This window comes from Corvus hawaiiensis, chromosome 13 (genome assembly GCF_020740725.1).
Source record: "Corvus hawaiiensis isolate bCorHaw1 chromosome 13, bCorHaw1.pri.cur, whole genome shotgun sequence".
In the NCBI taxonomy this organism is placed as follows: domain Eukaryota; kingdom Metazoa; phylum Chordata; class Aves; order Passeriformes; family Corvidae; genus Corvus; species Corvus hawaiiensis.
This window is the reverse complement of record NC_063225.1, coordinates 4,068,964-4,094,556: the sequence shown is the minus strand read 5'-3', so window position 1 is coordinate 4,094,556 and position 25,593 is coordinate 4,068,964. Positions and strand designations below refer to the sequence as shown.

The window sequence follows — 25,593 nt, the reverse complement described above, 5'->3', positions numbered from 1 at the left end:
ATGTCTTATAAACTGACACCATGATATTCAGTGTGACCAACCATGCATATACCTGTCCAAAAAAAGAGGCCTACAAATAGATTTTATTTAACATCAAATTGCAAGTTAGCTGCAGCCAGCAATGAGAAAATAAGGTTAAAAGTCAGTAAATCAGTAAAAACAGTAAATAAATAACTTCCTGCTTATTCTTCTCTGGATGTTGACAATTTTATCAAAATTGGCTGTTGTTCCTTGAACCACAGTGCTGCATCTTTGCAGCTGTAACAGGCTCCATGTTTAGACACCCAGGAGAGGGGCCAGGTTGCAATGGAAAAAATGACAAACAGTATATTCTTTCAAAGTATCTTTGTGCTATTTCAAGTAAACAAGAGCCTTGACTGATGAATCTTCACAAGTCTCAATTAGTAATCCATTGAACGAGTACTAATTGAGGCCTGTGAAGGTGCTCTAAGGTAAGATTTGCAGGGTTCCTGCTTTCTTAGTGTATAGATGGAGTTAATAAAGTTACCAAAACTGGGGTAATGAGAACAGTTTTGCTCTTCTTTCCTTTCCATCCTCCAGGTAACCCCATTTTAATTTCTGCCTAACCCCACATACAACTTTGCTCCTCCTGTGGTGTTTAGTTTTCTCCTCTCCAGACCCGTTTTAGCCCCAAGGCAAGACACAGAAGGTGAGGACTGTCAGAGGAAGGAAAGGAGGAGTGGGAGGGAATGCCCTTCCCTTGCAGCCTGGGACTGAGCAAAACAGGTTTCCAGAAATTCCCCACTTTGTCATCTCAGGCAGTGCCAGAGAAAACAACTGAGGAAAGCAGTCACCTGAACCCATGGCCAGACTCTCACTTACATACCCCACTGGCCTCTGCTTGCCAGCAGATGTGATCAAACATGTTCCTAGCTCCAGGGATCCCAAACTGACAAATTTCATACATCAGCCTTCCACAGAAATAGAAGGAAATCGATCACAAGTGTTAACTCATTGCACGGTCCTAAAACTCAGTTGCTTGTGATGCCACTGGCTTGCTGGTAGATACAGCAAGGGGACTGGAGGTAGATTTTAATTGCATCACCCAAGAGATACCCATCTGCCATCTTCATGGAGCAGAATCTGATCAGAGCAATCTACCTCTACCTGTGGCCAAAAAAAGCTTTGCAACAATGCAGATCAAAATGTCCTTGCCTTAGAAAAACATTACAAATAGATATTTTGCTTGCACTTAGACATAAGAGGCATGTTTTGACCCAGGCAAGTCCAGGCTAGGTTGCCCCTGACCTTGACTAATCTTTTCTTGGCAGGTTTTTCACGTGTATCATCTCCCTAGAGCACAGCACACAGAGAGCTTCCAGTTGCTAATGCAGCTCTTCTTTCCTAAGCATGCCCAGATGACGAGTTGGAATCTAGATTTTCCGTGAAACTTGTTGTCAGCAGACCTTTAAGGGCAAGGGAAGACTAAAGGATTGAAATGAAGATATTTAGAGGAAAACACGGGATAAAGGAGAAGAGAGTAAAATTGAGATTCAGGTTCTAAAGGAGAATGGATAAATTATTAGAGAAGAGAATTAAACAAGGAAGAGAGGCAATTCTAGGGAGCATAGGATAGAAAATAAGAAAGCATTAGCATAGGAATCACCCCCCAGGAGAAACCCTGCATCCTAGGAGTAAGTGAAAGAGGGTTTTTACAGGAAAAAAAGGTGCTGTGGCCCCATCATGCAGCAATATTTGCTTCTGGCTCTGCACCTTCCTACCTCTGACCTACCCTACAAGACCACTTGTAGGAAGGGCTTTAAGTATTTCAACCCTTGGTATTTATCATTTAGTCTTTTTTAGTCAAGATCACAATATTCATTTTTGCAAACTCTAAACCTGTTAGGTATCACTGAAAGGGTATCCCTTAAGCTATCAGAGTGACATGTGCCCAAAGAAGTGCCTGTCATACAGCAGGACAAAGCAGCGTTTAGATCATCCAGGTCAGTTAATCAGCCAGGAAGAACTGGATACACAGTGCTCTAGTGCCTGCAGAAGGGGTGTAATAAGCTGCCTTAGCCAAAAACCCTCATCCCTGCCCTAGAGCTACAGATTATCAGATAACTTATTGCACATTCACACAGCAACTTTTATCCTGTGATCCCAAAACCACTTTGTAGGCCATGCTTCCAGCATAATTTATCTATTCATACATATTCTCCAACAGCAGCCACACCAAAGTCACAGGTAATATTTCATTTTCACCAAGAGGTGAGGATGAAGCATTTTTTAAACCAGATTCCTCCTGCTAACCAGAGAAACACCACATGCTAAGTAATACAACTTTCCTTATACTGGAATAAGATTCTAATTATTCTCTAATTTTGCCAGCTTCTATGAATCATGAGGAAGATATTAAAGCAAAAGTAAATATTGGTTCCTTGTCCTATTTACAGTAATCATCTCAAACAATGAAGCTAGTTGAGTCACATTATTAGAAGGTGTATGTGGTTATATTTTCCTCATTATTTTGCAGATAACTCCCTGCAAACCAAGTGTTACTCTGAAGAATTACTGAAGTCTAAGCAGCAGCTGTGCCCATCCTACCAATGCAATGCAACTTTTCTGAAAATTCAAACGCAGTCTGTTCCCAGGCATGAGCAGAGTGGCAGCGGAGAGATGAGTATTGCAAAGCAGCAGCAGACTATAAACCTTACAGAGATCAACAGCCTCACATTTATCAGCAGCTACAGATTTTCACAGTGTGGTGAATACAAAAAAACTCCATCACTGGTCAGCCCCCCTTCAAAACACACCTCTCCTCAAAAATGGCTACTAAATTAATTTTCCAGGAGAGCCTTAAGTATCTTGAGCAAATAAGACTGTACTACATCCTTCTGGCATTCCTTTCATCCCAGAGAGCACTGCACACATCACTTAAATCAAATACTTGTGTTTTCACTCTTGTTTTTTCAATGACCAGATGTTTGAGCACTACTGTCAGTGGTTAGAAGAGAAGGAGCCAGAGAAGCATGATGAATAGCAAGAGGATGAGTGGGCACCATTTCAAAAAGTCTGTGCTTTAAATCCGTTAGTATTCAAGAGGTTTAAGTGCCATGATGCTCAACTCACTTTATCACAAAGATTTAAATAGCCTGTTCTGCTACTGTAAGTTAGATAATCAGGGGCATGAACATTTCAGTTATAAAAGCTTGAACAGCTACAACACTGGTTGATAATTATAGGTGTGCAATTTTATGGAAATAAAGATCTCTTCGGACTGAAAGACGAGATTTTTCTTCCTTTAGCCTGGCAATTTTATTTACAGAAATGAAAGTAAGACATGAAGTTTCCTGAAAAAATAAAAAAATTCATTTACAATAATGCCTCACAAAAGGATACTCAAGTCATACTTGTGCTGGCCTTTGAAACAAAAGCCTCCATTCAAGTGAAAGAAAAGCAGAACAGTTCATACACAAATACACTTGACAGTACGAGTCTTTCAAGAAACATTGGAATAACAAACACACAAAAGCATTTTGGTGTAATCTCACTATCCTTCTGATCTGAATGTCATAGAGAAACAGCAGAAAGTTAAAGTTCAAATCTGGATTACTTAAAGTCTAAGTAAAAAGATATCTTTGACACACTTCATTGTACGCACTTCAAAGCTCTTTACTGGTTTTCTGTATAGATTCCATTTCACCTTTTGCCTACAAGAAACCAACTCTCCAATGGAATGTGCAGCTTTTTAAGAGCAAGTACTTTACTCTGTTGGGGAATAAATACAGGGGAAAAAGTCTGAAAGCCATATTCAACCAGACCTATGAAGGAAAAATATCACCATCTTAGAGTTCAGGTACACTGGGGGCTTGCTCAACTCTCTTCTTAAAGGGGAAAAAACCCAAGCCAAGTCTCTGGAGTTAAGAATAAAGGACAGAGGATGGTTTTTCATCTGAAAAATGCCAAGACATAGCCCTGCCATAAGTGCAATGCAGGGACACTGCCTTGCTCTCCAGCCTGGGGAAAACATCACAGGCTGAAGACAGCCATAGGAGTGCATTTTGTGTCTGTGGCAATCTGTTTTGTACCCAGGGGGCTCCTGTGCAAAAAAAAAAAAAAAGGAAATAAGTCAAAACACACACAAAGAAATAAGTCAAAGCATGCAAATAATTCTTGATTGAGCAGGAAAATGGAGAGAACATGTTTCAGTTCTGTCAGATCCCAAGAGTTTTTAAGCCAGAAGTATTACCAGTATGATCCACCATCCAGTCCAAAATTCCCTAACAACGTGACAAGCTGGCTTGACAGCACTGCTTGCAGAAGATAACACTCACAAAAAACACAGACATTTTCAAAAAGGGTCACGCAAAGAAAGAAGCAATGCAACATTTTTCCATGTCATCAGCACGAAACTCCACCAAAAAGCCAAGACTGAATTTTGAAGTGACAATATCAAAAAAAGTTTTCTGGCTGTTTCCTGCAGGATCTGAGTTGCAGCAAGTTCTCCCCAGTACACTCTAATCCTTCAAAAGCCTTTCCTCTCACGCCTGAGGCTTGGCTGGGGGATCCCTGTTCTTTGCATAAGTTCCTCACTCTTAAGTGCTCTCTTCTGCCATTCCTTACCCACCACCTGCCACGGTCCAAAAACCTCTCCTGTGACTGCACTCAGTAGATCTCTTCCCCCCTCCTTCCAGACTATTTGTGCATTCATTCCTTAGAGAAACCATCCCAAGCCAAAATCAAACAGCTGTCCATCACAGCTAGAAAAGGCATCCTGAAATCACAACAGCTACCTTGACCTGGCTTCAGTGGTCTCAGAGAGGCCTTTGGAGAAAAGGCAGCTTTCTACTGACCCAATGAGTTGCTATTTTTTTATTTACTCAAAGTTCAGCACTGGCATTCAAATTCTTTACTAGTAGTGCAAGGGAGACCGTAACAGGTACAAGGTACAAGAGACACCAGAACAGCAAAGGGTCCTACTACAAATGTTGTTTCTGCATTACCTTATTTCCCAGAAAATGTAGTTATTTTGCATGGCACACACTAATGCCATATAGTTCCCATTTCCTGAGTAAAATTTATAAAATATTTTTAAGCCAGATTTTCATCTCAGTTCTTAATCTCAGACTACTTCTGAATTAATCTATTTGTTTGTATGTGAGATTATCAGGAATACAGAGCTTTATTTCACTCAGTTATAAATCAAAGCTTGATCAGTACTACTCCCAAAGTTCAAAGGTTCAAAGCTGCCTCTTCAATCATTAACAATAAATAGTAGTAACAGTATTACCCCAATCATGACCATTTTTTTAACAAAAATCTCCAGTTACCTAGTTTTATCATACTCAAGTGATTAAAGGGAATGATCTGAACAATTTCCTTGGATAAATTGCCTTCTTAAATCCCTGTACAATGGTTTTTAAATGACTACCAAATTAAAGAGCAAACAGTGTTCTGAGAGTAACTGGGAAGGGTTATCCTTGATTCCTTTTCCACTTCTTTTAAAAGGTAATTTATAATATTACTAAAAAAACCCACTGGCAGAAACAACATGCAGTTGCCAAAGATCTTTGATCTTCATCAGTAACTGCCACACCATGTTTAGTGAAGTGATTTATGATCAGACAAAATTCACAACTCTACATATTCCAGTCACAGGCTCTCTTTAAGGCAATTGGCGTGACCATGCGTGGTGGGCCATAGAAAACATTTTCTAAGAAACCTTGAAAAACAGGACTACCCCACTCAGTGACAGCAGTAATGAACCTCAGACATTTCAACTTGCTAGACAGCTTTTTTCAACCCTATCTTTGCTCCTGAATACTTTGCAGCCTTAAGTAGTTTGTTGTCTACACATACTAAGCACCTCTCAGCACCATCATCTTTCCATATTCCAACGCCATGAAAGCTGAATTACATCAACTTCCTGCTCCCAGCACAGGTCTAGACCTTTTGACCAGTCCATCCTGTCTTCTAATTAACTTTTCAGGTAAAAGAGGTTGCTGCTCTCATAATCAGCCCTTTCAAGCTTTCACGATGAGACTTTATATCTCTTCAGCACAGAACGGCTTAGGCTGGTTAAGAGTCACTTGAATTATTTTTTAATAAACATAACTACCTTCCACTGATCTGTGCAAATTTTATTTGTTTGACAGAACTGGTCAAACTCTAGAATCAATTGCTAGCAAATGTTTTCAATGATACAAGCATTGGCTTGTGCTGCTCTTTGTCACTAATTGGTAAGGTGGTGAAAGGGTATTTGAAGGACTTCCAAACAAGAACAGTTCTACAGATATCAGTATGCCACAAGATGCAGCATTTATTTAAAGTTAACTTCAAATGGCTTGAATGATCTATTTATAACTGGTCATTCAGAAAAATAACCAGGCAGTAAAGAAAAAACCTCTGCCATCCATCCAGAAAAAAGTCATGCTGTGAGCCAAGTGACAAGGCATCCACCACAAAAGGCAGATAGCAGAAGAGAACAGTTAATAGGCAGTTCATGTTGAAAATAAACAAAATGTGCTAAAGCAGTGAATAGCAGCTATAAGGGTAGCAAACTTCATCTGCCATTGAAAAATAAAGGGACAATATTTTCCAGCTCTGGCCCCAAACAGCATCACCTTTGATTGAAACTTGATCAAAACATCACCTAAGCATCTCTTGAATTCAGGTATTTTACTACATCATCTGTAATAAAACATCTAAATAGTACCAGTGCTCCACTCACAGCCAACTACAATTTAAAATAATAGTAATTCGACCATCCGACACCGACTTAAACCTCTCCCTCTTAGCCCTCCAAGCCCCGTTTTCTCCAAGACATTGCCTGATCGTTTCTTTCCAGCATCGCTTGGTTGGCTGCAGACATTGCATTTCCAAGTGAGATGTGGAGTGTCTGCCCTGGCAGGCAGGGTGCTGATCACCGGCACAGACATTAGCAGATAAAATACCCAGTGCCACCTCCTTAGCAGATCAGCTCCCAGACACGGACAGCAAAGAAGGGAAAAGAATGAGGCCATTGTTCAGAAGGTGAGTGCTGAGCACAGGAATTGCACATTGGCAAAGCAGAATCAGACAATTCAAAATACCTTAAAATACTTGTTTCCTTGCCAATAAATGCCAAAGGAAAAAAATAACCTAAAACACACTTTTCTTTTTTTGCTGCAGGCCAGGACCAAGCCACAGACTTCATTGTGTTAACACACTCAACAGACAACTGCAGTGAAATAAAGGAAGAATGGAAGACTATGGACTGACTCTCTTATATAAGGAACATTATCAATAATATTTGCACTGAGGCAAAACTAGATAACAGGAGGATGAATGTCAGCCAAACATTAAAGTCATAAAGATGGGGAAAATTACATCTTGAATTCATCAGTCTGCTATTACATCAGTCTTTGGCCACTAACAAACAACCAATTCATCTGGAAATGGCAGATTTTCACTTTTGGTGTATGCATGCCTGGACAGAGAGGCAGAACGTGATATCATTTTGTTTTAGAGAGTGCTTTGTTTAGGTTCTTTTTAAAGCAGAAGCACTGTCTACTGCAATCCTAAGGAATGAAGCCTGTTGTGAAAAAAAAACTGCTCTGCACCTCTTAAAATACAGCCCACCAGATACTTATCCTAAAAATAAGTTTTGGCAGAACAGAGGTGAAAAGATTAATAAACTCTTTATCTTGTCCAGAGCCTAAATTGGTATTGCTGCATTTCAGGCAGTAAATCGTGTCAGTTATACTCTCTGCTCCAGTCTGTTCCTATGATAGACTGCAGCAGAGTGGATAAAATAATAATGATTAATGGTCACCACTGCTCTGCTCTTCCTTTACCTGCCTGGAAATATAATTCTTTAAAAATAGGTAAATAAGCTCCCAAGCTATGCTTCTCCATTGCAGTAACCCTTTACCTGCTTTACAACACGGCTTAGGTGGCCCCACAAGGGACAAGGACCACATTGTCCCAGGTACTGTGCAAGCAAACCAGGAAAGACAATCCCTGCCTCAAAGCATCTTCGAGTAAGCAAAAGAGAATCTGAGTGACAAAATCAAGTTGGAACAGACTCCTGCACGTAGGCCAAATACAAGGAAGACTTCACTGGGTCAAAAGGTCCTCAGCAAACTTTCTGCCCTAGGATAAGTTTCTCTCTATTAGCATAGCTAACCTAAGATAAATATTGAATAATAGATGCTGTCGTGGATAAAATATGCTCATAAAATTATATTAGATAGAGCAGCCTCTTATTTTGTGTAATGAAAACCACTTGACAAAGTTAAAAATACAAATCTAAACGCACTCAATTTTAATACTAAAGTATCCTGTCTTTCCATTATAGACACAACCTGTGTTGCACAACCAAAGCAGAGACAGAAGAATGATCTCACATTTACTGGGAGCACTCCACAATTCTCACTGTTAGATTCAAAAATACATTATTGCTTTGAACTTGGCTCTTCTGTAGATGACAGGAACTGTCATTTAATCCTTCAGTGAACCTCTCCTGAGGTCATTAAGTGTCGGTGAGAGAGGACCAGTCAAGGGAGTCAGTACTGGCAAGGACTGGAAATGGGCAAGTGCTTCCTTCTTCCACATTTCATGTCTTCAGCCCGTGAGGGGGTTGGTTTGTTTAATTTAAGATAGCCTGCCTTTAGAGACATAGATTAACCTTTGGTATCTCCAGTGCAACCAGGACCCAGGATGGAAGCACACAGTTTACTATAGCTACTCATGTAATCTCAATGCAATTTCCTCAAAACTAAAATATTAAAAAGCTGTGAGAGGGTTGTTTTTTAAAAAGAAAATAACATAGTCCACAACTGCAGTGAAGGGCACTTGAATTTTTTTTTTTTTTTTTTTGACCTTTTAATAAAAATACTCATTTCCGCAACTACAGAGACCAGAAAAAAATTATCTTCAAAAATCACAGATTTGACTGCAGAAATAAGTGGGGAAACAGGTTCCTGTCATTTGTGAAGTCCCAAAATCTTGACAGAAAGGTGGAAAACTCAGTTAGAATGAAACAAGAGGTCAAGTATTCAGAATGCAAATAATCCACCCAGACCTAGGAGTTTATATCCAGAGTAACCACCTTGAGCTATCTGCCAAAGTTCACAACAGAAGGCATCCATTTAGAATTGAGCAGGGCAGCTCTAAAACATGCGAGAACAACAATATTTTAGTACCAAAAACTGAATTTTCTTTAGTAATGCACATCTTCCCATGAATAATAAAAGAGTATTCTCAATGTTTTATGAGGTATAGCTTAGTCTTGAAGACTATCTGCAGGACTTGCTTATGCTGATACTTTGCATTAAAGAGATCAGTAATACTCAGCTAACTAATAAAGGACAAACACATGCTACAATGACAGCCTCAGAAAGCAAAAATCAAAAAGGTCATTCTAAGAAATGGATTTGGAGCAACAAAATGCTTTTATTTCTTCACATCACTGCAGTATCCAGGAGCCCTGATGAGCCTAGGCCCCACTGTGGTAGATGCTACTGTACAGCCTATTTATGAACCAGACATGCTTCTCAATGAGAAAAAGAAAGTACATGCTAATAATGTTGTTACAGCATCAGTGCAGCATTATCTCAGACAATGAGAAGTGTGGAAGTTTTATACGCTTTATTGTTATTAAAAGTAGCACTGTTACCTTGGCAACTGCTGAATCACTTGGGAGTTTGTTAAAGAAACCCAAATGTTACTTATACTTGCACATTTGCAATCAATTTAGGGAAAACAATTGGGGGGTTTTTTTGGTGTACTTTTTTTAAACAAATCGCACATTTTTTCCTTATGACTATGACCCTGCAAATTTCAGCATTTTTGGTTTGTTTTTTTTAAATAAATCAGTTCTTGGGATTTAATTGAGGCAGTTCACATCTCATTTGAACGCAGAGTAATCTGCACTCTCTTACACAATAAATTCTAATAATTCATCTGGGATGTCAGTCAGAAATAGAAGCACAGACACTCTGCAGTGAACACAAAAATTCCCATCTGCTTCCCACCTCCTGTGCAGGTACTGGGAAGAGGGACAGGCCTTTTCCCTGGGGGAGTTTGGAGGGGGGACAGGAATCCCAAACACCTCTTTTGCAGGGGCTCAGACCACACTGCCAGGTATAAGAGCACAGCAGTAGGAAAAGGTGGGGGCACAGTATCCTGAAACACCGGGCTGCCAAATCTGAACTTGCCTGTCTTAGCTTCCAGGTGTTGGTAACCGTGTGGTTTTGAGGCTTTTTTCACCCTTCCTCAGCAGTATCTGTCCTCTCTTCATGTAAAAAGTGGGTGAAGACAGTGGGAAACTGCAGGAGGATCAGTTTGTGAGATGTGATGATTGTGTGGGATGGCCATTTTCTTTCTAGCTTTCATGAACATTATTATTCCTCAAGTACAGGCCAACAGCAATGAAAAGCAGAATACAGGCAACTCCCAGTTTTTCTGTCAAGGAACCTCATGAAACTCAATTAGGCTGTAAAAAAGGGGCCAATTTTGCATAATCTCAATTTTTTAAACTGAAATTGCCACACACAATCAGTGTGTGAGTGTAGCCCAAGCAAAATGCACATTTTCCTTAAAATAAACACAGCCAAAGGCACATCAGACTCCTTCAGACTGTCACCTCTAAGGTGTACAGAGCAAACTGGATTAAAAGTCAAGGGTTACATACAAATTCTCCTAAAAAACACTGGCAGGAGAAAAGGAGGCTCAGGGAAGACCTCATCAGTCCCTGCATTTACCTGAAAGGAGGCTGTAGGGGTTTGTCTTCTCCATTAATTCTCTATCACATTGCACTTGGAGGCTCAACTTGCATCACAGCCAGGGAACTCCTGTTATAAATACTTATTTAATATCCTTGGTGAGAGAAAGTTACTGAAACCCACCCTCCAGAAAACACAAATACTCACAGGACTGAGGAAGACCAGAATTCAACTGTAATGAAATGTAACTTATTTCAATAGGAATATTGAATAGTTACGGAATTCCTATGGTGGTTGTTGCATTAGAAACTACATTGGCAAGAGGGTAAATAAAGGGCTATTGGCACCTCCACCACAGGGCTATGTTACCCTTATGGCCAACATTTAATATTGTGTTTCCTATATGTCCTTAAGAGCTGAAGTTACATTTCTCAGAGCATTTAGACCTCAAACACAGTATTCCACATTTGCTTGCACGTATATACATCTGAGACAATGACTCAGCCAGACACAACCTTAACTCTCAATTTCCTTTCATTTAAGCCTCTAATGAGATGATAACAGAAGGGCCTTAGGGTTTTGTTTTACAAGGTTGTGGTAGAACTTTATAGCAACTGAAGACTTTTTCACCTGAGTTTGTTCTTGGGCACAAAGGAGGGCAGGACATGGAAGCTTTTTTTCCAAAAGGTACAGCAGAAAGCACCTCTGTAAGTGTGTGTTTGTCTCTGAGACCACTCTTTAAGAAGTGGCTCACATTAAGAAATAACATAGGTCAGATTGTTTATTCACACTCACATTCCAGTCCCCAGACATGTTTCAGCAGGAAAACAGTTCAGGATCTGTGCAGAGACATGCGTGCTCCAGCCATGTTTAAAGTTCCATGTTTTCTCCCAGCCTCTCAGTTCTGCCAGTCCTCACTCTTGGGCTTGCCTTCCTGCCTGTGCTGTTCCCATGTGCTGGGGCTGTAAAGACCACAGTGCCTTGACCTGAGTTTGCTGGCTGTTGATATATCATCTACATGTAATATCAGTGAAGTTCAATCCCATTTTCCAATCAGAACTGCAGTGTGGAGGAGGGAGATTAGAATGGAAAGTGTGACCACATAGGGGATGTGCCTTTACAAAGTGCCCTACTTCAGAGAGAGCAAGCAAAAGCTTAAGGGAAATAAGAAATACCACTGGGACAACTGTTCTGGGGCACAGAGCAGTGAGACACACTCACCAAACTTGCACAGACTTAAATTACTTTCAAATTCATTTTCAGACACAAGTGATGCCAACCCTAGTCAAAACAAATACTGTGTAACACACGGACACCAAAGATTAAAAGAAAAAAAAGCAATACAGACAGTAAGGCTTGTTTTGACAATTCAGAATGGTTCAAAATTGGCACCAATACCCATGTCCCAGAGAGGATACAGGTAAGAGGCTGTAGTAAAAGAGGGAGGAACAAAATGAAGCCTCACTGCTGTCTGTGGAACAGAACTTGTCACTTGAGTCTTGATGGAATGTTTAGGGTCAATTTGTGATGCAAACTCCTGCAAGCAGAAGCTGCAAAGTGCAGTCTCAAGCCAGCTGCTCAGTGGCCACCAGTGCTGCCACAGTCCCCCTGCCTCACATTGCTGCTGAGTAAGCCTGAAAACAGCAGGAAATTTGTATACAGCTCCCAGGGTGTGCAAAAGAGGCTTGCCACCTGTATAAGTCTACTCACAGAACCACCTCCCGAGAGGACTTACAGCATTCACCCCCATTACATTTTGGGAGCCCCATGAGGAAAAGCAGCTGCCTCCTGACCCCACAAGGAAGGGGGAAGGCAAACAGGACAAGGGGGCTGCTGGGGACAGCCTTCTCAGAGCACTGAGCACCAAGACAGAGGTGAAAAGGCGGAGTGGCAGAATTAGAAAGTTGCCATGAATGCATTCTGCTTATGTTTTAATGATTCATACTAACTTAGAGTCCTCTTAGGCCGGTTTGTGTTTACCCAGTTTCACATGGCACTAACTACAGCCCCCAAGGCAATTACCTCTGATTACAGGACATAATGGCTAAATAGCTTCAGCACACAGTGCCTGCTCTCAGACCTGCCATATACTCCAAGATCACCTCCAAAAAAAGGCCAAGCTGGGCATTTAATTCTGTTTCCCAGAGGTGAGCAGCTACCTTTAAAAGCACACCACCATCATGGGGAAGGAAATAATTACAGACTTCCACACCAGAGAGAATAGCTCTTTCTTTCTGCCCCATCCCCACTGTCCCTTTCTGTACCCCTCCAAAGAAATGGCAGGGAGAAGGTCACAGGCAAAACACTCACACAGCAAGACTGCAGCAGAAAGGTGATGTACTCGTACACTCACTCCTGTGTCACCACATTTCCTACACAGCAGGATGCAGCACTCAGCTCCATTTCTTCTCCAGCTTTTCTGCCCCTCCTGCTTAAACTGCTAAATTTGACATTGCTACCTGCTACTCTGCTTTTTCCTATTCCACAGCCTCACCAGTGAGAACATGGATCCACACATCAGCCAAGGCTGCCTAGAAGAAAATGAACCCCATGATTAAGGAACAGGATGAAATTCTGTCTTGCATTTAAAAGTAAATAAAAGCAGGACAAAGAATAGAAGCAGAAGTGTTTTGCTGCATCTTCTTACAAGAATATTCTTTAAGCTCTAGCTGCTTATGTGCAAAGCAATTCACAGCAGTAAAAAGACAGGAGAGAGCTCTTGCTAAGCAGTGAATAGAAGCAATTAGCCAAGAGAGGAGCATAAGCAACTTGCACTTTGCCTTCATACAGCTTATCAAGTTTATTCTGTCCTGTTACATCTGTGTAATTCATATAAAAAAAGCCAGCAGCTATTTGGCAAGATTTACATCTAGAAACAGCAATTTAATCACATATGAAAGATCAGTGGAACTGGGTGCCTCAGGACATTGCAAACTTCTCACCTCCCACTAACCTGCCTGAAACTTGCCCTGGTCATGTTAAATGTCCACTAAAAATAACTTTTAAATATCTGTTTCATTATTAGGCTCATCTCTCTATACAGAAACATGAAATTTATTAAAGTTATCATGTGAAATAGCGAATGCTTGCACAGCAGAAACAAGTAGCTTGCAAGTTCAGCGATCTTCCCTCTGCAGTGATGTAACTACTCTAACATAGCAGAATTCCTAGTGATTTCTTGGCCAGGCAGAAACAAGTTGAATGGCAGATGTTAGAGATTTCCTCATGAAAAAACCCACCAGAAGCAAAACTGTCAAACATGACTTTGCTCCCTAAAATAACAAAACGAAGGGATTCACATGTAACCTGTATGGAGTAGCTAATCCCATCAAGTCTGGGATACCCCATCCTCTTGCTTCATTATCACATTTCTGACATTTTAGCACTGAACAGCAGTTATATTTACCAACAGCATCACCTCTGAAGCTTGACCTCAAAGTGCCCTAAAGTTTCAAATGCCAGCACTGTGGCTAGCTAAGTGTCTAATTTGAGGCAGTCCTGTATTTATTGCTGTTATACAAATAACAAAGCTCTTAATCAACCAAGACTTCTCAGAGGCCTCATTTCTTTCTTCTTTGTAAACTTCTTTATGGGCAGCAATCAGACGAGACCAAAAGTTGTCTACTTGTTGATCAGTGCTCAAAATTTTTTTCTAAATGTGTGTGTGCCTGCATTACAAACGCAGTAGCTGCAACAGGTACCTTCCATGAACTCTTAAGAGCTGGAGCCAAGAACAGAAGGGATTTTAAGTTAGCATTTGTTTGTCAGACATGGCACTAGTCACTCCCAAATCAAAGCTTGTAGAAAGCATGGACAGCTTGATGGGATGCACTTGATCTGTGAGTAATCCCTCTCACTTTACAAATATTCCACTTTAGAGGATGGAATTTCATAGTAGAAAAAAAGGAAAATAACTTAAGTGTCCAATATATAACCAAAGCTCTGCCCAGTGGGCAAAAAATAACAATTCTGCCACTTAATTGAAACTCTAATTAGAAAGCAAAAATACATTTCATACACAAACTGTTACCCTTCATTAAACCCCCTCTTCAGAAACAAAGAATCTCTTTGGGAGCTGTAGCCCCGGGGCTTTTTTTTGTTCATTTTTTTCAACAGTCATTTATCTGCTCATTGTAAAACACAAACAAGAACAGCACAGAGGAGAATTTCTATTGAGTCCGTGAAAAAAATTCAAGTGCAGAAGATAATCTAGATGTTAATGCTCAGAATGGTGGGGCTTTATACAACTTCATCATCTGATACCTATGCCAAGGCTAAACCTCACTTGCTGCCCTGTTCAGCTGTGTGCCAAACGTGATGTTATCTCACCAGCAGCAAAACACATGGGACTCCAGCACCCCAAGTTTCCAGTGCCTGCCTAGGCCTTTGGACGTGCTCCTTAGCCCACATTTGTTATCAGACTTTTCTTCAAGAAAGTAAATTGATACAATAGGATTCAGCCACATTTAGGAGAGAGTAAAAGACTAGATACTCAGACTAAATTGGGAGTTCAATAATCAGTGTCCTGTTTAAGATAAGCTGGAAGCAATTGAGAAAGCCAGAGCTTTTACCCTGAGTTTACTATATTCCACACCGAACAAACAACTCAATCCATCCAATTTTTCCAGCAGCTAAAGCAATATGTACTACTGGGATTTCCACTAATAATTCTACAGAAAGTAATCATGGAAACAATCTCTTTTTCACAAGCATCACTGATGTCTTAGGGCAGAGATATCTGTGTCAATTCACAGTAGAGTTCCTAACTAATTTATGTGATGCCACAAGAAACAGAGCTGTGCTCAATTGGCACGACCAGTGAACTGTCAAGATAGGGGAAAATACATCTCTAAATAAACATTGCCTTTTATTATAGCAAAAATACACACCTAAAATTAATTTATCCACTGGAAGGCTGTCATCTTTCATAATTTAGAGTATTGGGACGGACTCAGATGCATTCCAAGATAAGGATGCTAAAGAAGAATCCTTTATTACTACAAGGCTGCTGTATCACATGGAGTGAAACTGTGACAAGGTCCCTCTCAGCCTGAAAGGCTACCAGACCAAGCTTTTTTAAGTAGCAGTTCCCAGAAAAAAACAAACAAAAAAAGGAAAAAAAAAAGCTTTATTTTACTTTTTCATTACATTCTTTGTTGCTCTTTTCCATTCTCTTCTCCTTCTATCTAAAGCTAGCCAAAAAAGGGCAGATATTTCTTGCCGTCTTAGACATATTTATCAATTAATGTAGTTTTTTTCCAAATCCTTATGTGCAAAAAACATTTCAAATTCTTAATCATTATTTTCAGCGACATTTAGAAAATCCAAGTCCCAAAGGCAAAGTACCCATAACAGGCCAAAGTTGTTGCCCACTGACCTACTGGGACAGTTAAAATGTAACAGCCAACATTACCCTTCTGCAACCGGCTAAAAGCCATAACATGAGAAACCAGTATTTAAAAAAAAAAAAAAAAAAAAAGGTAAATTTAAAGATTTTATAACCTAGAAGACTAACATGCATTTTATAATATCTAAGAGAAATTGTATAATATGGAAAGTTCTCCTATCCATCTTGATTATTCTCAGATTACTTTCCATAAATATGGTCTATTTGGCAATTTCCAAGAGGTGTCAGTAATAACAGTAATATTTAATTCAGTAATGAATCAAAAAAACCCAAAGTTGTTTTTCTTTGATGAAGGCTAAGCTTCAGTTCTGCAAACTTCGCTGTGCTAGTTTTCTGTCAAAAGAGTTTTCAGGTTCACAGGCACATCCAAAAACGTTGTTAATGGAAAGCGAAGAAAAGGTATTGCTTCAACCAGCTGGACCATGCTGTAACTAACAGCAGTTTGGGGAGGAAAACAATAAATATGATCTTTCCAAAGGACACAGTCACACCTCACATGCAGTGCACACTTGTTCTGAACCACACCACATTTGCGCCCAAGATTATATCATAATCATCCATTTGATTCAAACAGAGAATTAACAGCTCTTCCACAAGAGTGACCAGCTGATGAATGAGAAGGTGAAAATTACAGTTTTTGGAGACCTTTGAACAAAAGTCATTTAATCCACAGGAAATTCAGATCATATCTGACCAGAGCCCTGTATTTGAGCTGGCCATAAAACTCTTCCTAGGATTTGCCTATTATTTCTCAGAGTTATTCATCCTTTCTGCTTGTACTGCTAGGGAAAAAAAAAATAATAAAACCAACCCAAAACACAACCCTACAATACACACGCCTGTAACAAGTTAGGAACAAGTATAAACAGAGAAACTTTTGCAAACCAAGTGTATTTTAGAATTATTTTTAAAAAGTCCTTCTGCATCGAGGGAGAAATAATGCCTTCTCCCTCCACCCCCAGCTTCCTCTAAGTTCCAGCTACATAAAACAGTTTAATGCTTTTATGTATTTCACATGTAGATCATCCAGAACATTTGCATAGCCTACCAAAAATCATTTTCTGCAATAAATGTATTAAAATACAGAGAATGTTAAATTATACTTCTAAGAAAGCTACTTCAAAGTGAAATATGCAGCATTCTAATAATTTCCTTACATTTTTGTCTCCCTAATAAGTTTCAGTCTTATAAGAATTATACCAAACATTATTTGAAATGTCATAAGACACCAAGTAATTATAGGTCTGATTTTTTTTTTTTAAAGTACCAATTTAGAACTCAAATCTGGGCTTTCTAGGTTTATTTTCAAATTCATCTTGGTAATTTACCACAGTTCTTTCCAAACCTGGCCTCTAGTTAATAAGGCTTCTACACATATGGTCTGACTTTCTAAAGGGCCTATTAGGAAAGAAAGGGAAAAAAAAAAAAAAGGACGAAAAAAGAAAAAAGGAATTCCATTACTGTTTTCATGCTTTTTCATTGAACCATCACCGCATTCGCTTGCAATAACTCTAAAGGAGGATTATAAAAGTGCTTTCCCAGAATGTGTACTAAAAGGAAAGGAGCTCCAAACCTGGAGAGTGTCTGAAAGGGGCCTCTTGTGAAATGAATTCTCCCATGCAGCCCTTTGAAACCCTTTGCCTGGTCGAGCTGCTGGGCCTCTACATACAATTAGCTATTACTGCAGCTTATCCCAAATACTTTCACCAGCCCATCACAGCAGTGATTAGGGAAAACCTTACTGCATGTCTGTAATGCATCCATTAGCAGGATCCTACTTCACCTCTGAACAAGTTGAAACAATTTTCACTTTCTTAACACATCTTCACTGCATGTGGGCTTTTGAAGAGCCACATGTTAGTTACATCTCTACTCTCCACCATAAAGATTCTCTCCAGATAGCCAGGCTTTAGTGATCAGAGTTTCATTTTGCAGCTCTGATTTGACAAATATGAAACATTTTCAGCTTGTTAGCAGCGTGCAGGTAAAGCAAAGCTCTGCTGAAAATCGTTAATTTTATACACTAGGAGAAGTAAAAATAAAGGAAGCTACCATCTGTACTCTTCACTGTTAGACCACACTTGTTACCCTGTACTATTGATAGGATTTCAAACTGAGTGGCCAAAACCAACATTTTGGATAGGCATACAAGGGGGTAAAAGCCTTTTTGTTCCCAAGGCAGCAAGTCTCTATTTCTCTATATATGATCCCAAGTGCAGCATCCCCTTTGACAGTATTTATCCTTATGAGCATGTCCAACCACCCCATTACTGGTATTTTACTTGAACATAATAGCTGCATATCACCATCTACCCATACTATGGAGAATCCCAAATCTTTTTATCCACTTATTCATGCAAGGGAATAAAGTGAAGAAAGACAGGAAACATTGTCATATATCCAAGTAGTCCTAAAGACAATCCATGAATTAAACTGGGAAGGGAAGAAGGAAACAAGGTCTCTGCAATTTTTCAGTTTTTGAACTGAAAACTTAAGGAATGCCACATTACTGCAGGGAAGAAAAAAATAAAATGTCACAATTTGACAATTGCACTGCATCTAAAAAGCAGAACTGAAAAATCCACAGAGGCTGAAGAAGTGCCAAGGGAAACAGTGGAATTTGCTAGAAGGTTTGAATTGCAAATGCAAGGGGAAATCCTCTTCTGGAAAATATATTCAAACTCTATATACAGAGCGCACAAATGCCAAGAGAAATCTGATACTTTTCTCTCCCTTTTCACCTTTTGTCTTTCAACCTTTTTTTTCCCCCATCTCACTACTTCACCTTCCCTTACCTCTTTTTCCCTTTATTAGCTGTGCTTTGTCACTGCTGTTACACTTTCTTACAGAGACAAGAAATCTCAATATTTATTCTGCAGATCATCTCAATCAAAGGGCTCTATTTTTTTCCCAGGGTACAAGGAAAGCCCCACAAGATCATCCATATGAGCAGTTCTTCCCTCCTATTCAGATCTCTGGTGTTCTTATTTGTCCACTGCACGAGGCTCCATCTGTTTTTTCCTGGGTTATCCATCTCACCCCTGCAGGAAGGGGCACTCACAGAACAACACCACAGCACAGAGCAGCACTGCTGGGGCACACCAGCACCACCCCCTGCTCTGCTCCCCAGCCCTAGTGCCAGATACAGACAGCTGGAAAACTCCTGGAATGAGAGAGAATCTGCAGTACAAGCCTCAACAACCCAGACTTCAAGCTATGAACATGGACACAAATAAACGATGAATGAACCACTTACAGAACTGAAAACCAAACAGCAGGCAAGGTTCTCTCCTCAGCAAGATGGTAGCCTATCTCCAAGTTCCATGCTAAGCTCACTGTTTTAGTAATTAGGGCTTGATCCTGAACCAGAGAGGTCGCTGATAGCCTTCAAATTAACAAAACTAAGTCCTGGGGTCACAACCAGGCATTCCAAAATTGCAATCCAACACAATTGCATGTGCTTTCCATTTATGTCTAATGTCACCTTTTCACTGTGAAAACTAATTTGCAGGTTCTGGCCATGCTTAGGAAAGGAGGAGCAGCAGAGCATTTACAGGACAAGCAGTTATACAGTACCTGAGCATTTTGTGAGCTATATTGCTCTTGTGGGTACACAATTCATTAAATGCTGTTGTGGTATCATTTCCCCTTGGAACTGGAAGTTCTACACAAAACGTCAGTTATGCAAGTTTCAACCAAGTAGCTAGTAGAGAATTTGGCATGCGTCTTCTCCTGAAACCAGAGTACACTCTGATATCAGTAACTAACAGGCTGCTTCTGGGGGATAGCAAAGGTTTGCCTAATTACAATATATAACCAGAAAGGCACCTGAAAAATCTGTCCTTCCTTTGCCCAAACACATTAAGCAATTAAAAAAAACCCCAAGCCAATAACCACAAACAAAACAAAGTTGCAGTCTTGCCTTAGCAATTGGATCTAGACATCTGGAAAATATCCGAGAGTTCTATCACAGAAAAAGCTGCTGGACAACTCATAGGGTGCAGGAGTCAAACCTGGATTAGTTAGGCATTATTGTTTGGCCTTTTGATCAGAAGGACCAGGATACAACTGTATCTGCTGATAACAAAATCACATCCAGGTGGTTGATAAAGCCATTCCTTTTCCTCTCCTAAAGTCTTAATACTATAGGCACAATAGGATTTTTAGTATGGTAGAAGCGGAGAACTAGAACCTCAGTAGTATGAATTTCCTCCTTTCCTTCCTGAAAATCGTCATTTCCTTGTTTTTAAGGGAGAAATATGGTTACAGAAAGGAAGTTTTTACACTGTCAGGGTGAAGAATTACAGAGACTCATCTCTGCAATTGCTTCCCAGTCAATATCAGTTTGTAAACTAGGGAAGAAATTACTTTCCAGAGTACCCAGACACATGGCCAGCTTCTCAGATCATTACCCATACATAATTTTTCTAAGCAAATATGCTCTTTGATTACAAAGTTTCCACAGCAAAGGAGTTTTAGATTTCAAGAGGGCCCAGAGAATACCCACAGCTCATCTCTCCATACTATATTTTGGGCATAAATACACAAGTCCTTTTATCTCCATAGCTCAAGGAGTCACCTTTCCCAGTGCAAAAAGGATTAATTCAACGTACCAAAGCCCAGAGAGCTGTAGGCTGTACCCCACTACAGACCTCACTCATCCAGACTGAGAAGGAGCAGAGACACCAACCCCACTCTCCACTTGTTCCATCTTTAGCACGCAAATACCTGGTGAGCAGCAAGGTTGAGCTTCTCCTTCAAGCCTTTCTGCAGCAGTCACGTCCTCCCAAAGAGCCTAGCAGGAGCTGAACAGTTCAGGCTGTGTCAAAATTGCTCTCTTCACCACCTGCTCCTCCTGAGCAATCAAGAAGTGCCTCACCTGTGTGTGTGGGCCAGCATGGAAGCAGGTATGGGCTGTGACAAACTTTCCTCACTTCTATGAGGATTACACCAACCCAAAAATTAATTTAATCATTTTATATTCAGTTGCACTTTCATCCAAAGATCTTAGAGCAGTTCTCAAGCATCAACTAATTAACCTCCAGGTGCCCCCTGTGAGGTGTGCACAGGTAGGTGGAGGAGCAGTTTCACACGGGAATTACGAACTGCACGAGGGAGGAGTTGGGAAGCAGCACAGCCTCCTCCTCCTCCTCCTCCTCCTCCCCACACCTGTGTGCAGCCCTGCAGCACCACTGCATACAGACAATTTATGGATGACAGAAACTCACACTGAGAGGTGCCACGCCATAAAACCCGTACGTGGCAAAGCAAAAAGCAGGTCATGGTGTGTTGGGGATGCAACACTAATTAAAAATAATAAGCCAGCACCATGCTTTAACTTTCCTGTGCTGCTACTGAGAAGTGGGAAAATCAAGCTTTGTGTTTCTGTGAACCACTCTGGTTTTGGTTTCCCCACCTCTAAGTAAGATTTCCATTTTTTGAAACACTGGGTTCCTGAGATAAATATGTATCTATGTGCCAAATTTTTGTAGGCAAACTGTGCACCTTCCTGGGGTAGACTGAATGGTGTCTTTCAAGAAAGCATAAGCACTGTGCAAAATGATACCAAAAGACTTTAGGACACGTATAATGCAGCCAAGTGAAACTACAGGGGTAGTTAACAGGGGGATTCAGATGACACCTGGGCTGATCTAACAATTTACTGCTACCAAAAGGGTTAATTAACCCTGCCCCTCTCTGCCCAGCAGCATGGTCCAGTCCCCCTCCTGCACTCAGCCTGCAGCCAGCCGTTCTCCTACCTTGCTCTGCCAATTTTAGCAGCAGTGCCCTGCTCAGGACCTGGGCCATTCAGTGAAACAGCCTCAGACTCCTCAGGCCTTCTGAGATATACTTCTCAGGCAGTACAAGATAATTACCAGCTGTGGAGATAATTGTCATTGTGTACTCTAGAAATTCCTATCTCATCAGTCTTTGCCGTTTCTCTGCACGCATCCAGGTGTAACTTGCACAGAATGTCTCTTTTTGGTTTGCCATCACATGGGGCAGGATGCAGGTGTGGGAAGGGATTTCAAACCAGTCTTTCTATTGCTGTGGTGCATGTTTTGTAGGTCTCTCTCGGCAGGCTGACTACACTAGACACCACTGAGTGGCAGACCGTGGAGCAAATGCAACACATACACTGTGCTGCCATGCTATAGAAACTTCATTTCACCGTGGTTGTTCTTGTGCACCACTGTAAATGATGGGAGATGCAGAGTCCAGCCAGCCCCAATGCTCAAACTGCATAGTTCTGTGTTTTCTTCAGATTTCCCCTTTCAGAAGGTAGTTTACTTGGACAAAAAGGTGTCTTTGTCTCACCCTCGATTATGAAATTCAAATGACAGCCCTTTGCCTTAGGTGCTGCTTCTGCTTTTCCTCTCTGCTTCTTTCATTTCTCCTCCCTGCTGCTACACTGGAGTGAATAATGCATTTTTTAGCTAATTTCCGTGGATTAGGCTTCCAATTAATTCAAGCCAGTTTTACAGACTGCCAATTCTGGTTGCTAAAATTCAGTTGGAGTTGTTGGGGTAGGGTGAGGGGGTTTCCCATAAATTTTTTCCAGATTAACTACAAGAATTCACTGGAAACAAATTAGTCATTTTTACACGTGAGTATATACATCAGTATCTGCAGGATTTGTTTCAGCCCTAACTGAAAGCACAAATTACACTCTTCCTTTCTAAGAGGCCCAAACATGGTTTCACACCAACTGACAGTGGTAGTAATTAATGTGAAGGATCCCTGGGGTCTTTTAACCTCCTTTCTTAGTTTTTGATGGCTGAGACAGCCACAACCTGTGTGCCATTTAACCATCTATAAAACGGAGTGGGGAAAAGCCTTTAAACACGACACTGAGTTTTCTTTAAACTCTCTAATGAGCTCTAGATAAAGCAGAGAGGTTTTTACTGTGGATTTTAAGAAACACTTTTTTCCCCTCAATTGTTCTCCCTAGGGCAGAGCATTTCTGTCTCCTTGTAGGCAGATGAAATCCAGGAACAGCTCCCACAAAACCCAGGAGCACTGATTATGTCAAAGAGGATTGCACAGTAAAATTCTGCTGTAGGACCATTTTACCCTTTTCATCATGTTGGTGCAGTTTGCCCTGTCTCTATTCAGATGTAAAATTGTTTTTCCTTTGCTTCTTTCTTTGCTGCAGATTTGCCAGCTACTCCAGGGTGGTTCAGAAATATCAGCTCATTCAAATAATGCAGCTTTATGATGCTTTACTTAAATCGACTAATCCCTGAGAGAAATAGCAAGTACCATCAGTCGGACCTGGGGTTGGGAGCTAAATTTTGTCACCAAACTCTGATACTGGACAAATCAGTCAACCTTCTCAAACCTAGATCTCTGTGTAATACCTCAGAAAGGAAACATCCCCCTGGCAAAGCACTTCAATATCCTCTAACGATGGAGCTTGTTCTAAGTGGAGAAGTTATTAAAGGACCAGGGAGAACCAGCTTTCAGTTTGATTTCCAGTTCAGGGATTGCAAGTTAACAGCATAGGAGCTGCTCCTTGTTAAATATTCCAATACTTTGCACAGTAAATTATGAAATAACCTTTCCAAAACACATACCCAAAGAGAGCCTGCAGATGAAAAAAAAAAAGATGCATTTATATGCTTGTATTAAGGTTGCCAATACCCAAGCTGTGCCAGACAGACTCCTGAGAAAGCAACCAGCAGCTGAGCCCTGTCCCGTGTCCACCTCCAGAGCCACACAGCAGGAGCAGATCAGTTTCTGCTTAGACCTGACATTTTAGAGAAGCTGCCAAAGAAAGTGGGATGCACTGGGACACGAGGCTGAGCCTCAGGCAGCAGGGGTGTCTCTCCTTGCAGGGCCAAGGAGTCCCACAAAGGGCAGGAAGGGGCAGCACAAGGCAAAGAGTCAAGCATGGTGGAGTTCAGGTTGCCGCCCAAGACAGCAGAGCTTCCCCCCGGGCTTTCCCCCTTGAGATTCTGCTCTTGCAGGACCAGATTCATGAAGCCATGTAAATGTTGAAAATCCACAACAGTTCTTTTATTTTGGTAGATCTCACCTCTTGTCATTGGTAAACAGAAGAGTCAAAACCAATACTACAAGATAGAAACAGGGAATTTTTTAAATGAAGTTAGAATTTAACAGATTTCCTCATTAAAACTTTTCTTTTTTCCTTTGAAACTTCTAAGAAGTGCTCCACAGGTAGGTAAAATGCTGTCTCAACTATAAGTTTTTTTTTTCATTCAGGGTAAGTTAAACATCTAGTCCTTCCAGGTGACCCATCTACTTGCAGAGAAAACAGCACCAGGCCTAGATATCACTTTACTCACTTTAATATTAGCTACAAGAAACTTGGGTCCTTTCCTAAGTGTTTATGAAAACATGAGCAAGTGGTCTGGAGAGTATTCCAAGTTCAAGTTTATTTACTTTACTGATTAGAATTAGATGTGCAGAGAATGGTTCTCGCACGATAGGGGTGGAGCCATGGAGTTGTAAAACAGAACAGCTTTTTAGCATTTACAGATCAAACATGAGGGCTGAACCCATAACAAGCCTCTCTAAATTCCTAAAAACAACCTTTGGTGAGCCTGTAGCATTCCAAACCTCCAGTTCATGCTCTCACCTTAAGTAATTGATCAATACTGAGCTATGAAGTCTCCAATTATTCTAAATACTCTTTGCTCTTGACAAGGTGCAGTACACCATGTGAGGATTGCAGGCTTTTCATGTTAAGAAACTGCAAACTTCTGAGATTTCATCACTTGTCTTTCTAATTGGGCATAGAGACAAACCGGATCTGGGGGCAGGGAAAGAACTGTGTAGTCAGTGGTGACTGTGGTGGGTGTTTGTCCCTGGAGACAATTTAAAGAAGCATTTGGGGCAGACTGTCTAAACAATGAAAAGCTGAGGAGAAAAGGGGCTTTTTAAGAAGTTGCTAGCAGGAAACTCTACTTAGGACTACATCTCATGGCCTAGTTCACAACTGAAGAGATACAGATGTTGATGAAACCTTTGTAAACATGAAAAGAAATTTAAAATACTGGAGGAAGATGTATTGTCTAAATGACTGGGATCATGGTTTTCATGCAACTTTCCAAGGTTTTAGGAAAACAATTGTGTCAATCTCCTTCACGTGTGGAAGGAAACATCAATTCATTTCCCTCTGTCTGACAGATAATCAGTGAGATGAGAAGATCCTGTATGTTACAACAGATAGGTTGCAAATGATAGAGCGTGCCTATGTGCTAGACAAGTATACAAAGTGTAGCATTAAAAATTGTTGAAAGTAAAGGTGATGGTATTAACTGGGAGGCAAGGACATGGAAGCTCTGACAGAAAGAACTGGATTGTTGAAAATGTGAGTTCAGTGTGAGAGATGAATATGAAGCATCTGCAGAAAATCTGACATCCTTCTGAAGAGGGAGGATTCTGATGAAAAATTAATATCTCACTGATGCAGATCCTGAGAGATACTAATTCTGGCCTTATTTCAAAACCAGAGGGTTAAAGCTTAAAAATTAGAGAATTTTTGGGAAG

General features: G+C 40.6%; 1 long non-coding RNA gene across 1 annotated transcript in view; it reads left to right on the top strand.

The window, feature by feature from the left end:
- The window catches only part of LOC125332946, a 34,741-nt gene extending 24,984 nt beyond the window's left edge, over positions 1–9,757 (top strand). Inside the window, exon 3 of the long non-coding RNA XR_007206691.1 lies at positions 7,135–9,757. This is a non-coding gene — a long non-coding RNA (uncharacterized LOC125332946). The remainder of the gene's footprint in view (positions 1–7,134) is intronic.
- The last annotated feature ends 15,836 nt before the right edge of the window (positions 9,758–25,593 follow it).